At 52.9% G+C, this 12302-nt stretch overlaps 1 protein-coding gene across 11 annotated transcripts in view; it reads left to right on the forward strand.

The window, feature by feature from the left end:
- The window catches only part of KDM2B (lysine demethylase 2B), a 159031-nt gene that overhangs the window by 35847 nt on the left and 110882 nt on the right, over positions 1–12302 (forward strand). Inside the window, exon 1 of one of the 11 annotated variants that reach the window (XM_030939003.1) lies at positions 11331–11550. The exons of 9 other annotated variants lie outside the window; for them this stretch is intronic. The gene's annotated coding sequence lies outside the window, so the exon portion shown is untranslated. Of the gene's footprint in view, positions 1–11330; positions 11551–12302 lie in introns of those variants that run through there. One more of the 11 variants, XM_030939004.1, reaches the window with a different exon arrangement.

Raw genomic sequence — 12302 nt, forward strand, 5'->3', positions numbered from 1 at the left:
CAGTGGCTCACATCTGTAATCCCAGCATTTTGTGAGGCCAAGAGGGGGCGAATCACCTGGGCTCAGGAGTTCGAGACCAGCTTGGCCAACATGGCGAAACCCCATCTCTACAGAAAAAAAAATTAGCCAGGTGTGGTGGTGGGTGCCTGTAGTCCCAGCTGCAGGAGGCAGGAAAATTGCTTGAACCTGGGAGGTGGAGGTTACAGTGAGCCAAGATGGCATCACTGCACTCTAGTCTGGGTGATAGAACAAGACTCCGTCTCAAAAAAAAAAAAAAAAAGACAAAAAGCTGGAAGTGGTGGCTCACGCCTGTAATCCCAGCACTTTGAGAGTCTAAGGTGGGCGGATCATGAGGTCAGGAGATTGAGACCATCCTGGCTAACAAGGTGAAATCCTGTCTCTACTAAAAAAAAAAAAATTAGCCGGGTGTGGTGGCGGGCACCTGTAGTCCCAGCTACTCGGGAGGCTGAGGCAGGAGAATGTTGTGAACCCAGGAGGTGGAGCTTGCAATGAGCCGAGAACGCGCCACTGCACTCCAGCCTGGGCAACAGAGCGAGACTCCATTTCAAAAAAAAAAAAGGCAAAAAAACAAATGACAGAGGAGATGGGAGAGAAGTGAAAAGGGCCCCGAGAAAAGGCTGTGGGACTCAGAGATTATTAGTTGGAGGCAGATGATGGCTCATTGATGGATTGAGCTGATGGTTCATTGATTGGTTGATTGATTCATTCATTCAGCACCTGTGTCTTGAGCTCCTGATTGGTGCTGAGGACTGGGGTTTACAGTGGGGAGAAAACCAGAAGAGGTTCCTGCTCTCCTGGAGCCTACACAGTGTATGGGGGAGACAGATGTAAATCCAGTAATCACAGAAACAGATGGGAACTTGCAGCTGCGATGAGGCCCGCAGTGCCCCAGAGCTGGTGCTAGGAGAGGAGATTCACCCAGTCAAGGTGGTCGGGGAAGGTGTTTTGAGCTAGGGTCTGAAGGCTGAGTAGGGTTACTTAGTTGAAGAAGACTGGGAGGGCTTTCTTGGCTGTGCGTAGTCGACTTGGGATGGTGGGGAAGGGTGGGGACCTGTTGAAGGAAGGCCCAGTGGGGCTGGAGCAGAGGCAGTGAATGCAGGGTGGGTGCGGGGTAGGCCAGGCAGAACAGAGGGGCTGCATTTCCTGTAAGAACAGCTGGAATCCTCTCCAAGATTTTGAGCAGAGAGAAATGTGTTCAGGTTTGCATTCTGCAGGTCCTCCTGTTGCTATGGGGATTGGAGGGTGTGGGGGCACGTGAACATGAGGAGGCCACGGCATGGTGTGGAATTGGGAGTGACGGGCAGGGAGAGGGGAGGGGATGAGGGTCCAACCAGACATGGATTTAGGAATGCAAAAGAGACTGTGTTGGGTGACATAGATTTCAATTTCATAATTAATGCCTACCTTGCCTTCCTGAGATACTCAGCATATTCTGCAGTTTATTGAAAGATTCCTTTAAATAGTAAGCTCTATTAATATATTTAGGATCCTATCTAATTACCAAAAAAAAAAAAAAATGAGGCTCACACACTCCCAGTTTTTTTTTTTAACGGTTGTCTGTCACTGTGCACACACTGCCAGTTTTCTAGGACCATTTGTCTTGGGGTTGAATTGTGTGGCAAATAGATCTACGGATCTATTTGATGGCCATCAGTGGCCATGGGAACTGGTTAGAGGATTTGAACCTCGTTAGGAAGGAAATTGTCATCTTGGAAATAGTCTATTTGTTTTGCTGAAAAGAATACTGATTTCAGTTAATAAGCAGGGTAAAAAATCCCACCATGATGAAGTCCTCCGGGATCATAGAACAGTTCCGTGGAATTTAATTAAAATGACATTGTTTCTAGAAATCACAGAGCTTTCATGCTGGAGGCCCTGAAGGGTAGAGATGGCTGTCAGCAGGGAAGCATTGCAGTAGGGAAGAGAGAGGTGACACAGACACACAACTGCTTCCCCACCCGGCTCCAGGACTTTTGGTGATGGGCTTAGGATTTTATTTATTTATTTATTTATATATTTTTAGAGGTAGTCTCACTCTGTCACTCAGGCTGGAGTGCGGTGGCACAATCTCGGCTCACTGCAACCTCTGCCTTGCTTCTGGGGTTCAAGCGATCCTCCTACCTCAGCCTCCCAAGTAGCTGGAATTACAGGCGTCTGCCACCACACCCAGCTAATTTTTGTATTTTCAGTAGAGTCAGGGTTTCACCATGTTGGCCAGGCCGGTCTCAAACTCCTGACCTCAGATGATCTGCCCGCCTTGGCCTCCCAAAGTGCTGGGATTACCGGTGTGAGCCACCACACCTGGCCGATTTTTTTTTTTTTTTTTTGGGGGGATGGAGACTCACTGTGTTGCCCAGGTTGGAGTGCAGTGGTGCGATCTCAGCTCACTGCAACTTTCGCCTCCTGGGTTCAAGCAGTTCTCCTGCCTCAGCCTCCCGAGTAGCTGGGACTACAGGCGTGCACCACCACACGTGGCTAATGTTTGTATTTTTAGTAGAGACGGGGTTTCACCATGTTGGCCAGGCTGGTCTCGAGCTCCTGACCTCAGGTGATCCACCAGCCTTGGCTTCCCAAAGTGCTGGGATTACAGGTATGAGCCACCATGCCTGGCCAGGAATCTTTTTGTTTACTTGTTTTTTGTTGTTTAGAGACACAGTCTTGCTTTGTTGCCCAGGCTGCAGTGCAGTGCATAATCCTAGCTTACTGCAGCCTCAGACTCCCAGGACTCCTCCTACCTCAGCCTCCTGAGTAGCTAGGACTATAGGTGTGTACCTGGCTTTTTTTTTTTTTTTTTTTTTTCCTAAGACAGGGTCTCTCTCTGTTGCCCAGGCTGGAGTGCAGTGGCGCGTTTGTGGGTCGCTGCAACTTCTTCCTCCCAGGCTCAAGCAGTCTTCCCTTCAGCCTCCTGAGCAGCTGAGACCATAGGCACACACCACCATGCCTGGCTAATTTAGTTAGATATGGGGTTTTGCCATGTTGCCCAGGCTGGTCTTGACCTCCTGGACTCAAGTGGTCCACCCACCTTGGCCTCCCAAAGTGCTGGGATTACAGATGGGGTGTGCCACTACTCCTGGCCTAATTGTGTGTGTGTGTGTGTTTTTTTTTGTTTTCTTCTGTTTTTTTGAGATGGAGTCTTGCTCTGTCACCCAGGCTGGAGTGCAGTGGCCGGATCTCAGCTCACTACAAGCTCCTCCTCTCAGGTTCACGCCATTCTCCTGCCTCAGCCTCCCGAGTAGCTGGAACTACAGGCGCCCGCCACCTCGCCCGGCTAGTTTTGTGTATTTTTTAGTAGAGACGGGGTTTCACCGTGTTAGCCAGGATGGTCTCGATCTCCAGACTTTGTGATCCGCCCGTCTCGGCCTCCCAAAGTGCTGGGATTACAGGCTTGAGCCACCGCGCCCGGCCTGTGTGTTTTTTTTTTAGACGGAGTTTTGCTCTGTCGCCAGGCTGGAGTGCAGTGGCATGATATCGACTCACTACAACCTCGGATTCCTTGGTTAAGTGATTCTCCTGCCTAAGCCTCCTGAGTAGCTGGGATTATAGGCACACGCCACCATGCCCAGCTACTTTTTGTGTTTTTAGTAGAGATGGAGTTTCACCATGTTGGCCAGGATGGTCTCGATCTCCTGAACTCGTGATCTGCCCACCTTGGCCTCCCAAAGTGCTAGGATTACAGGCATGAGCCACTGCACCTGGCTGATATTTTTAAAAATTAAAAAAAAATTTTTTTAATTTGTAGAGATGGCAGTGGGGGGATCTCTCTGTGTTGCCCGGGCTGGTCTTGAACTCCTGGCCTCAAGTGATCCAGATTGTTGCAAATATGGGTGTGAGCCACCATGCCCAGCTGGCTTAGGATTCAATGTTTTTCTTTTCTTTTCTTTTTCTTTTTTTTTGTTTTTGAGAAAGAGTTTCACTCTGTCACCCAGGCTGGAGTGCAGTGGTGAGATCTCAGCTTACCGTAACCTCCACCTCTGGGGTTCAAGCGATTCTCCTGTATCAGCCTTCAAGTAGCTGGGATTACAGGCTCCTGCCATTACGCCCAGCTAATTTTTATGTTTTTAGTAGAGACAGGGGTTTCGCCATGTTGGCCAGGCTAGTCTCAAACTCCTGACCTCAAGTGATCCACCTGCATCAGCCTCCCAAAGTGCTGGGATTACAGGTGTGACCCAGTGCGCCCAGCCTCAGTGATTTTCAGTTGAGATACTTAAAAAGGGGTAGGAGTGATAGCAGTTGAGTGGGGGTAGTTGCACCTTCACGGAGACAGAAGATTTGCAAGGAGTTATGTTATTCTATTAGTTCTCTTATGTGCAAGACATGATTCTATGTAGTAGTGGGTGGACTTCAGTGCATAAAGCCAAGTCCCCATTCTCATGGAGTATACATTGTGGTGGGAAAAGAGACAGGAAAGCAAATGAGGGAATAATTTAGGAGGTGTAACGGTCATGGAGAAACATAAAGCAGGAAAAAGGATTGGGCTGAATGAGTGCTGAACACAAGGTGCATCTCTGCCAATGACCTTTTTCTTCATCTGTACCCTGCAGAAATGCATTGGATGTATAGAACCATTTGTCTCGGAAAATTCCTTATAACCATATAGACAGTGACTGTTATTTGGGAGTATTCCTGCATTAGTTGCTTATTGCTGCATAATTATTCTAAAACTTCAGAGCTTAAGAAAACTTTTAGCAGCTTAAAACATCAAACGTTATCTCACAGTTTCTGTGGTTCAGGAATCCGAGAACAACTGAGCTGGGTGGTTCTGGCTCACGGTTTTATGAGCTTGTGTCAAGATGCAGGCCTTGGCCGTGTGCGGTGGCTCACGCCTGTAATCACAGCACTTTGGGAGGCCAAGGCGGGTGGAGCGCTTGAACCCAGGAGTTGAAGACCAGCGTGGGCAACATAGTGAGAAATGTTGTGGTGGGGCAATGATGTAGGCCTGGGCTGCAGTCAGCTGAAGCCCCTATGGGCTGGAAGATCCGCTTCCAAGGTGGCGCATCCCCATGGCTGTTGGCAGGAGGCCTCAGTTCCTTGCCACATATAGCTCTCCATAGGGCTGCTTGAGTGTCCTCATGACATGGCAGTGGGTCCCCCACAGTGAATGGTTCAAAAAACACCAAGGAGGAAGCCACAGTGCCTTTTATGATCTAATCTTGAAAGTCACATATTGTTTGCTCCTGCCACATTCTGTTAATTAAAAGTAAATCACTAAGTCCAGCTCATACTCAAGGGGAGGAGAATTTAGCTGTGCCTGTCTAAGGGAGGTGTATCAAAGCATTTGTAGACATGTTTCAAAGCCTCCACAGTTCCCTAGTTCTATGACATGGGCTCACCATTTTCATTTAGCACTGTTGGGTTCTGTGATAGATTCCAGAAATGGATTAGTGAGTCTCCTCCCCTCCTTTGCTCCTGTAGAATACAGGGTTTGTAGAAATCAAGTTTCTTGGTGGAATGAAGATATGCTGTGGTCTGATAAGCAGTAAAGGAGCTCAAAAGCCCAGCAAAATTGGGACCCCACATAAAGCATAGGTTTGGCCCCCAGATAATTGATAGTGGAGCGTGTTCTCTTCCCCATGTACTTTCTAGGGGTGGCAGGAGGAACAGGGGAAATTGCTGGGAGTGAGAACCTGACACACAGAGAAGAGGAAACAGGCATTGGGCTGGGCACATTTTGTGTACATTTTGGGGCCTCTGCTACTCTCTCACTCCGGCAAGCCTTTCTTTTCTCTTTTATCCATAGGACTCTGCTTGATAAATACAATTTCCCTCCCTCCCTTCCTCCCTCCCTCCCTCCCTTCCTTCCTTCCTTTTTTTTTTTTGAGAAGGGGCTGTCTGTGTTGCCAAGGCTTCAGTGCAGTGGCACAATCACAGCTCACTGCAGCCTCAGAGTCTTGGGCTCAAGGCATCCTCCTCCCTTAGCTTCTGGAGTAGCTGGGACTATAGGTGTGAGCCACTACCCCTGGCTTATTTATTTATTTATTTATTTTTTTGAGACGGAGCCTCACTCTGTTTCCCAGGCTGGAGTGCAGTGGCCGGATCTCAGCTCACTGCAAGCTCTGCCTCCCGGGTTTACGCCATTCTCCTGCCTCAGCCTCCCGAGTAGCTGGGACCACAGGTGCCCGCCACCTTGCTCGGCTAGTTTTTTCTTTTTTTTTTTTTTAAGTAGAGACGGGGTTTCACTGTGTTAGCCAGGATGGTCTCGATCTCCCGACCTCGTGATCCGCCTGTCTCGGCCTCCCAAAGTGCTGGGATTATAGGCTTGAGCCTGTATTTATTTATTTATTTATTTATTTAGAGCGGAGTTTTGATCTTGTTGCCCAGGCTGGAGTGCAATGGCGTGATCTCTGCTCACCGCAACCTCCACCTCCTGAGTTCAAGCGATTCTCCTGCCTCAGCCTCCCAAGTAGCTGGGATTACAGGCATGCGCCACCACGGCTGGCTAATTTTGTGTTTTTAGTAGAGACAGGGTTTCTCCATGTTGGTCAGGCTGGTCTCGAACTCCCCACCTCAGGTGATCCACTTGCCTTGACCTCTCAAAGTGCTGGGATTACAAACTCAAGTCACTGCACCTGGCCCATCCTCTTGAAGGGACTGTTTCTTCTTCTACAATGTAGGGGTCCTGCCATTTCTGCCCTGCCTTCTTCCCATGCTGTGGGGGAGACAGAGCCCACAGTGGATATGAAGAGGGTTCACAAGTGGGCAATTGTCTATGTGGCTGCATTGGAATTCTGGCATCCTCTACTTTTCTTTTTTTTTTTTTTTGGGACAGAGTCTCACTGTTGCCCAGAATGGAGCGCCAGCGGTGTGATCTTGGCTCACTGCAATCTCTGCCTCCTGGGTTCCAGTGATTCTCCTGCCTCAGCCTCCTGATTTAGCTGGTACTACAGGCATGCACCACCACATCTGGCTAATTTTTTGTGTTTTTTTAGTAGAGACAGGGTTTCACCATGTTGGCCAGGCTGGTCTTGAACTACTGACCTCAAGTGATCTGCCCGCCTCGGCCTCCCAAAATGCTGGGATTATAGGTGTCAGCCACCGCACCCGGCCCTCATCCTCTACTTTTCAATCAACCCTCCTTCACATCTGTATAGGGCTTTTGTGTCTCCATTGCACATTGACCCTTAACCTCAAGACCTACTCTTTCATCAGCCATGTTTTCTAGCATTATAAATGATCATCACTGTGTAATATGTCAGATAGGGAAACTGGCCTGGCACGGGGAGGATCCTGTAGGGCATGCACTAGACCCCAGGCCTTTGGATTCCTGACTTTTTCTCTCAATTGCTCTACCTTTAAAAGAGGAACAAAGAAAGCCAGCATTCCTGTATGTATGGACCAAGGCACCGTGATTGACACTTGGCATACACATCTCAATACTGGAGACAGGGGTTACTATCCCCATTTTATAGACAAGGAAACTGAGGTTCATAGTGGTTCAATGCAGGTAATGGGTGAGTACAAGGTAGTAGGGTTAGGCGAGGCGAGGGTGGCTCATGTCTGTAATCTCAGCACTTTAGGAGGTCCCGGTGGGTGGATTGCTTGAGGCCAGGAGTTCAAGACCAGTCTCGCCAACACAGCAAAACCCCATTTGTACTAAAAATACAAAAATCAGCCGGGTGTAGTGGTGTGGCCCTGGAGTGCTGCTTGGGAAGCTGAGGCTTGAACTTGGGAGACGGAGGTTGCCGACTTGGGAGCCGAGATCATGCCACTGCGCTCCAGGTTGGGCAAAAGAGAAGACTCTGTCTCAAGAAACAAGCAAAAAAACACATTAGGGGCTGGTGAGGCTTGTGGATAACTGAGAAATTCCCTTAAAAGTAAAAAAAAACTGCTGGCCAAACCAAGTGCTTCTGGGGCCTGGTGCGGCCCATGAAGACACCAGTTAGAGGCCCCTGATTAGCAGGACTCTGAGTTCAGAAAGGGGGAAGACCAGTCCAATGTCACAGAGCCCAGTGGAGTAATTATAGGGTTGCTGCAGGGTGCTACGGTTACACAGATGAATCGGATATGGTCCCTGCCATCAAGGAGCTGAGGCATTTGTGACTAAAAATATAATTATCTCATTTGGATAGCCTGGTCCAGCCATCAGGACTGGACCTAGCTCATTTAACACCACATCCGTTTCTTTCTTTCCTTCTCTCTTTCTCTCTCTTTCTCTCTTCCTCTCTTCCTTTCTTTCCTTTCTTTCCTTTCTTTCGAGAGGGTCTCCTATGTCACCCAGGCTGGAGTGCAGTGGCGCAGTCATGATTCATGGCAGCGTCGACCTCGTGAGCTGAAGCAATCCTCCCACCCCAGCCTCGCTGGTAGCAGGGACTACAGGCGTGCACCATTATGTTGGTTGTCTTAAGGGTGAAATGAGATCACGCATGTAAACAGCTATTATTATTATTAGCACTTGGTAATTAGAACCTATTAATGAATATTGCTCAGTAGTCCCCGTGGCTGGGGTTTGGAGAAAGAATGGAGACGCTGGAATCTGCCCCTGCAGAGGCCATGGGACCATCTCTAAGAGCCCCCTTGTGGTTTGGAAGAAGGGTGTGGGACAGGGTGGGAGGAGGGCGGAGTCTCTGGTGACCTGGGAGAGTAGGACTTCTGATTTGAGCAGGATGACCACCTGCAGCCGGAGGTTAGTGGTGGGGTTTGGCTGTAACCTCTGGACTCTTCCTAGAGTTGGGATGTGTCAGGTAGACTTAATAGGGGGAAAGCTGAGGGACTGGGAGACAGGCTGCCTGGGTGAGCACTGCCTCTGATAGGCTGGTGACCCGAACTGGAGGCTGGACCCGAACTTGAGGCTAGAGTCACAAGCCTTCCTGTTCTTACCTGAAAACAGGAAGAATCCTGGGAATGACTCTCTAGGGTTGTTGTGAAGTTTGGATTAAGTAATCCAGGTACCATAGTTTGGATGATGCCGTGAATATGTATTTTATCTCAGGATTCTCTCAACCATGCTATGATGTAGGATACATAGTCACTAAGCCACCAGGCAGGGGAAGGGGCGGTAAAAGAACATCTTAAAATGCAGAGTTGAACTTCAGTGCCCAGCAGTGAGGATGCTGCTCAGAGAGGGGAAATGAATTGCCTAAGGTCACACAGCGCGTGGGCCTTGAGGTCAGAGCCGTTTCCCTCTTGTCAGCGCTGCCATACTCGGGATCCCACTCTCCCCCACGGCCCCTAGCTTGGGTCCTTTCTATGGCTGTGTCTGGAGAGGCCCATCTTAGGAAGGTGGCTTTGCTGGCTGTGGAACATGGGGCACAGGGGGGTGGGTAGGGCCGGCCCTGCACCCCCACCGGCCGGGCGAGGGGCGTCTCCTGGTGCTGGCCCGCGCTGCTTCCCGGTCGCCCCGCGGCCTCCCTCCGCCTCCCTGGCGGCCCGGCGCCGCGGGTGTTCAGTTTCAGCGCGGGCATGAGCGCAGGCAGCGCCGGGCTCCCCGCGGAAGGAAGGCAGCGAGTGGGGGCCCCGCGTCCTCGTCCTCGGCCGGGGCCTGGCAGCGCCGTGGAGGGGGCTCGGCTAGCGTTGCCGCCGGGAACGGGGCCGGGCGCGCGTCGAGCCTCCGCCGGCGAAGGGGACACCCGGGAGCCGAAGGGGACGCCCGGGAGCCGCCGCTGCCGCCGCCGAGGGTAACCGCTGGCCGTGCTGCCCGGGCGCCCCCTCCTTTGTGGCGCTGCGAGGGGCGGGTGTGGGTGGCCTCCCGCCCGCGGGCTACAGGGCCGGCGTCGCGGAGCGGCTCTTTGTGTCTCCCGGGGTCGGGTGCGAGTGTGTGGCGCGCTCTTGGCACCTCCCGCCCCCTTCGGGTGCCAGCGTTCCGGGGCCCCTCCCGGCACTTTCTCCACGGGGACGCCTCCCGAGCCACAGGGGGAGTTAAGCCAAGTTGGAGGGAAAAAGGTGGGGCGGGGTCGTCCCGCCTCCGCAGCCCCCAGGCAGCGCCCCAAAGTTGGTGCTGCAGGTGCAGCGACCCTCCTGCCGCCCTTCTCCCCGCTGGCCCGGCCCTGGCAGGCGGGAACCCCCAAAGGCTTGGTTTGGGGGCTCCCGATGATCTGCCGCCAACTTGGAGGGTGCCTTGCTACACAGAAGCCACCTGAGCTGGGGGCGGCCGGGGGCGGCCGAGGCCCAGGCGGAAGCCGGGCTAGCCCGCTGGCCGTGGGGAGAGCTTAGCGGCCGTGGCACTGAGCCGGGGTGCCCATGTGACTGCGGTGTGCTTGGGAAGAGGAAGCTGCAGAGGTCAGTGCAAAGGCGTCACGCCAGAGCGAGCGAGCAAGCCAGCCAGGGGGGAGCCCCGGAGCCAACGCGGGAGCCAACGCGGGACGGGAGCGGGGGTGGCCTGCCCGCCACAGGGGCCGGACAAAGCAGCGCTGTCCCAGCCGCCCTGGCTCCCCTAATGCCTGCGATCGCAGGGTGGGGGGGCGGCCAGGCTTGGAGGCCAGGAAATGAGGGACACCGGGAGGAGGGGCCTCTCTAGGAGAGGCAGGTCTGGAAGAGGCCGCCCCAGCTCCCCTAGGGGCCTCTGGATGCTGGAGGGTGACCCAGAGGGCAGATCAGACACAGACTCAACTTGGAGAACTTTCCTTGCACACTGCAGCCAGCTTGCAGCGATTCTTTTCTGCACTTGCTGGGGAGGTCAGGGTTGCGGGGAGCTGGAGGATGGCAGGGTGAGGGTGACCTGGTTAGCCAGGCAGCCCTGGGGCCTGTAGCCCAAGAGGCGAGCTCCTGTCCTCTCCTCTCTGCTGTGGGTACCCGCGGGCATCCAGCTGCCGACAAGAGAAGCACGTTCTCCGGGCTCCGCCCCGCACATACTTAGATTGTTTTCCCTAGACTGTGTTCAGCTGAGGCCTGGAGGGGGTGGAAACCAAGGTTAGATTAAAAAAAGAAAAAACAAAAAACAAAAACCCCAAGTCGAAGAGATGGTTTTAGGGAAATGAGGACTAATATTTTGAAGTGGTGCTTAGAGAGAAGAGGCCAGTGTGGTCCGTGGGGGTGGGGTGGGTGAGGGCTTCAGGACCCCCCCTTTCCTTGGAGAGAAGAGGATCACCCAGGCCTTCAGGCGGGGCCCCCGCTGGGCCCAGCTGGCCTACAGGTGAGGACAGTGTGGAGCCCAGCGTCAGGACTTTGACCACCCCATTGCCAGTTCCGCAGCCCGCGCCTGTCTTCGTGACAGCCTGCGTCCTGTGCTGTCAACTACACCCCTCCGATGGGGTTGCTAGGCAGCGGGGCTCTGATGTACTGGAAGGCCTTCTGATTTGTCAGCCTCCTGCAGACACATGGTTAAGGCTCCTTCCAGCCTATGGGGAGGAGGGACGCGGGCACGCCGCCTGCATACTGCTGAGCCCCCGGTCCACCTGAAAGCGAGGTGCAAAAGGCAGCCAGAGGGAGGGGGCACCTGGAGCCCTCCTCCTTCTAACCAGCTCAGCCCCACTCCCCGCATTATCTCCACTCGTGCCGGCGCGCTGTTGGCTCCTCCCTGTCCGTCCCCGCCCCATTTCTTCCCTCTTCCCCAAACCATGGAAAGGCAAAGTGCAGCGGGGAAAAGAGGTCAGTGGGGTAAGCATGTGTTGCGGGCTCCGGAGGTGCCAAGGTGCGTGGGCGTGAGCGGTGGGGAGGCTGCCCATCCATGCCACCCGGGGCTCTTGTGGGAAGGGGCAAGTGGCAGGGAGGGGTCCCTGGCACCGTCATCTGCCAGGCCTGGACTTGGAAGCCTTCTCTGTGTCCCCTCCTCCTTAAGCTCTGCCCCACTCCTAGGAGGGCAGCAGCTGGGGGAGGAGGGGAGCAAGGAAGGGTGGGCTCTCCAGCCCTCTATAGCACTGAGAAGGGGATGGCTGCTGGCCGGTTCCTGCTTCCCCTGGATGCACTCCCCGGCCCAGCCTCCAAGGTCCAAGTTCTTCCTCCTCCTCCTCTCCCTCTGTGCGTGGCCACCACCCCCAATTTAATTTCTCTTAAATTCTTTACTTGTTTATAACAGCCTTACTGAGACATAATTCACAGACCATTCACCCATGTAAAAGTGTACAATTCAACGGGTTTTAGTATGTTCACAGAGTTTTGCAACCACAGTTAATTTTAGAACATTTTCATCACCCCGAATGAAATCCTGTACCCATTAGCAGTCATTCCCCATTGTCCTGCCCCCCAGCCCCTGACACCCACTAATCTGCTTTCTGTCTCTATAGATTTGTCTACTTTGCACATTTGTGTACGTGAGACCAGACACCGTGTGGTCTTTTGGGGCTGGAACCCCCCCCTTACTTTTCTAGCTGCATTGCTTACTTGGCAATCAATTGCAGTTTTGTTTTTTT

Source organism: Rhinopithecus roxellana, chromosome 10 (genome assembly GCF_007565055.1).
Source record: "Rhinopithecus roxellana isolate Shanxi Qingling chromosome 10, ASM756505v1, whole genome shotgun sequence".
Lineage (NCBI taxonomy): Eukaryota > Metazoa > Chordata > Mammalia > Primates > Cercopithecidae > Rhinopithecus > Rhinopithecus roxellana.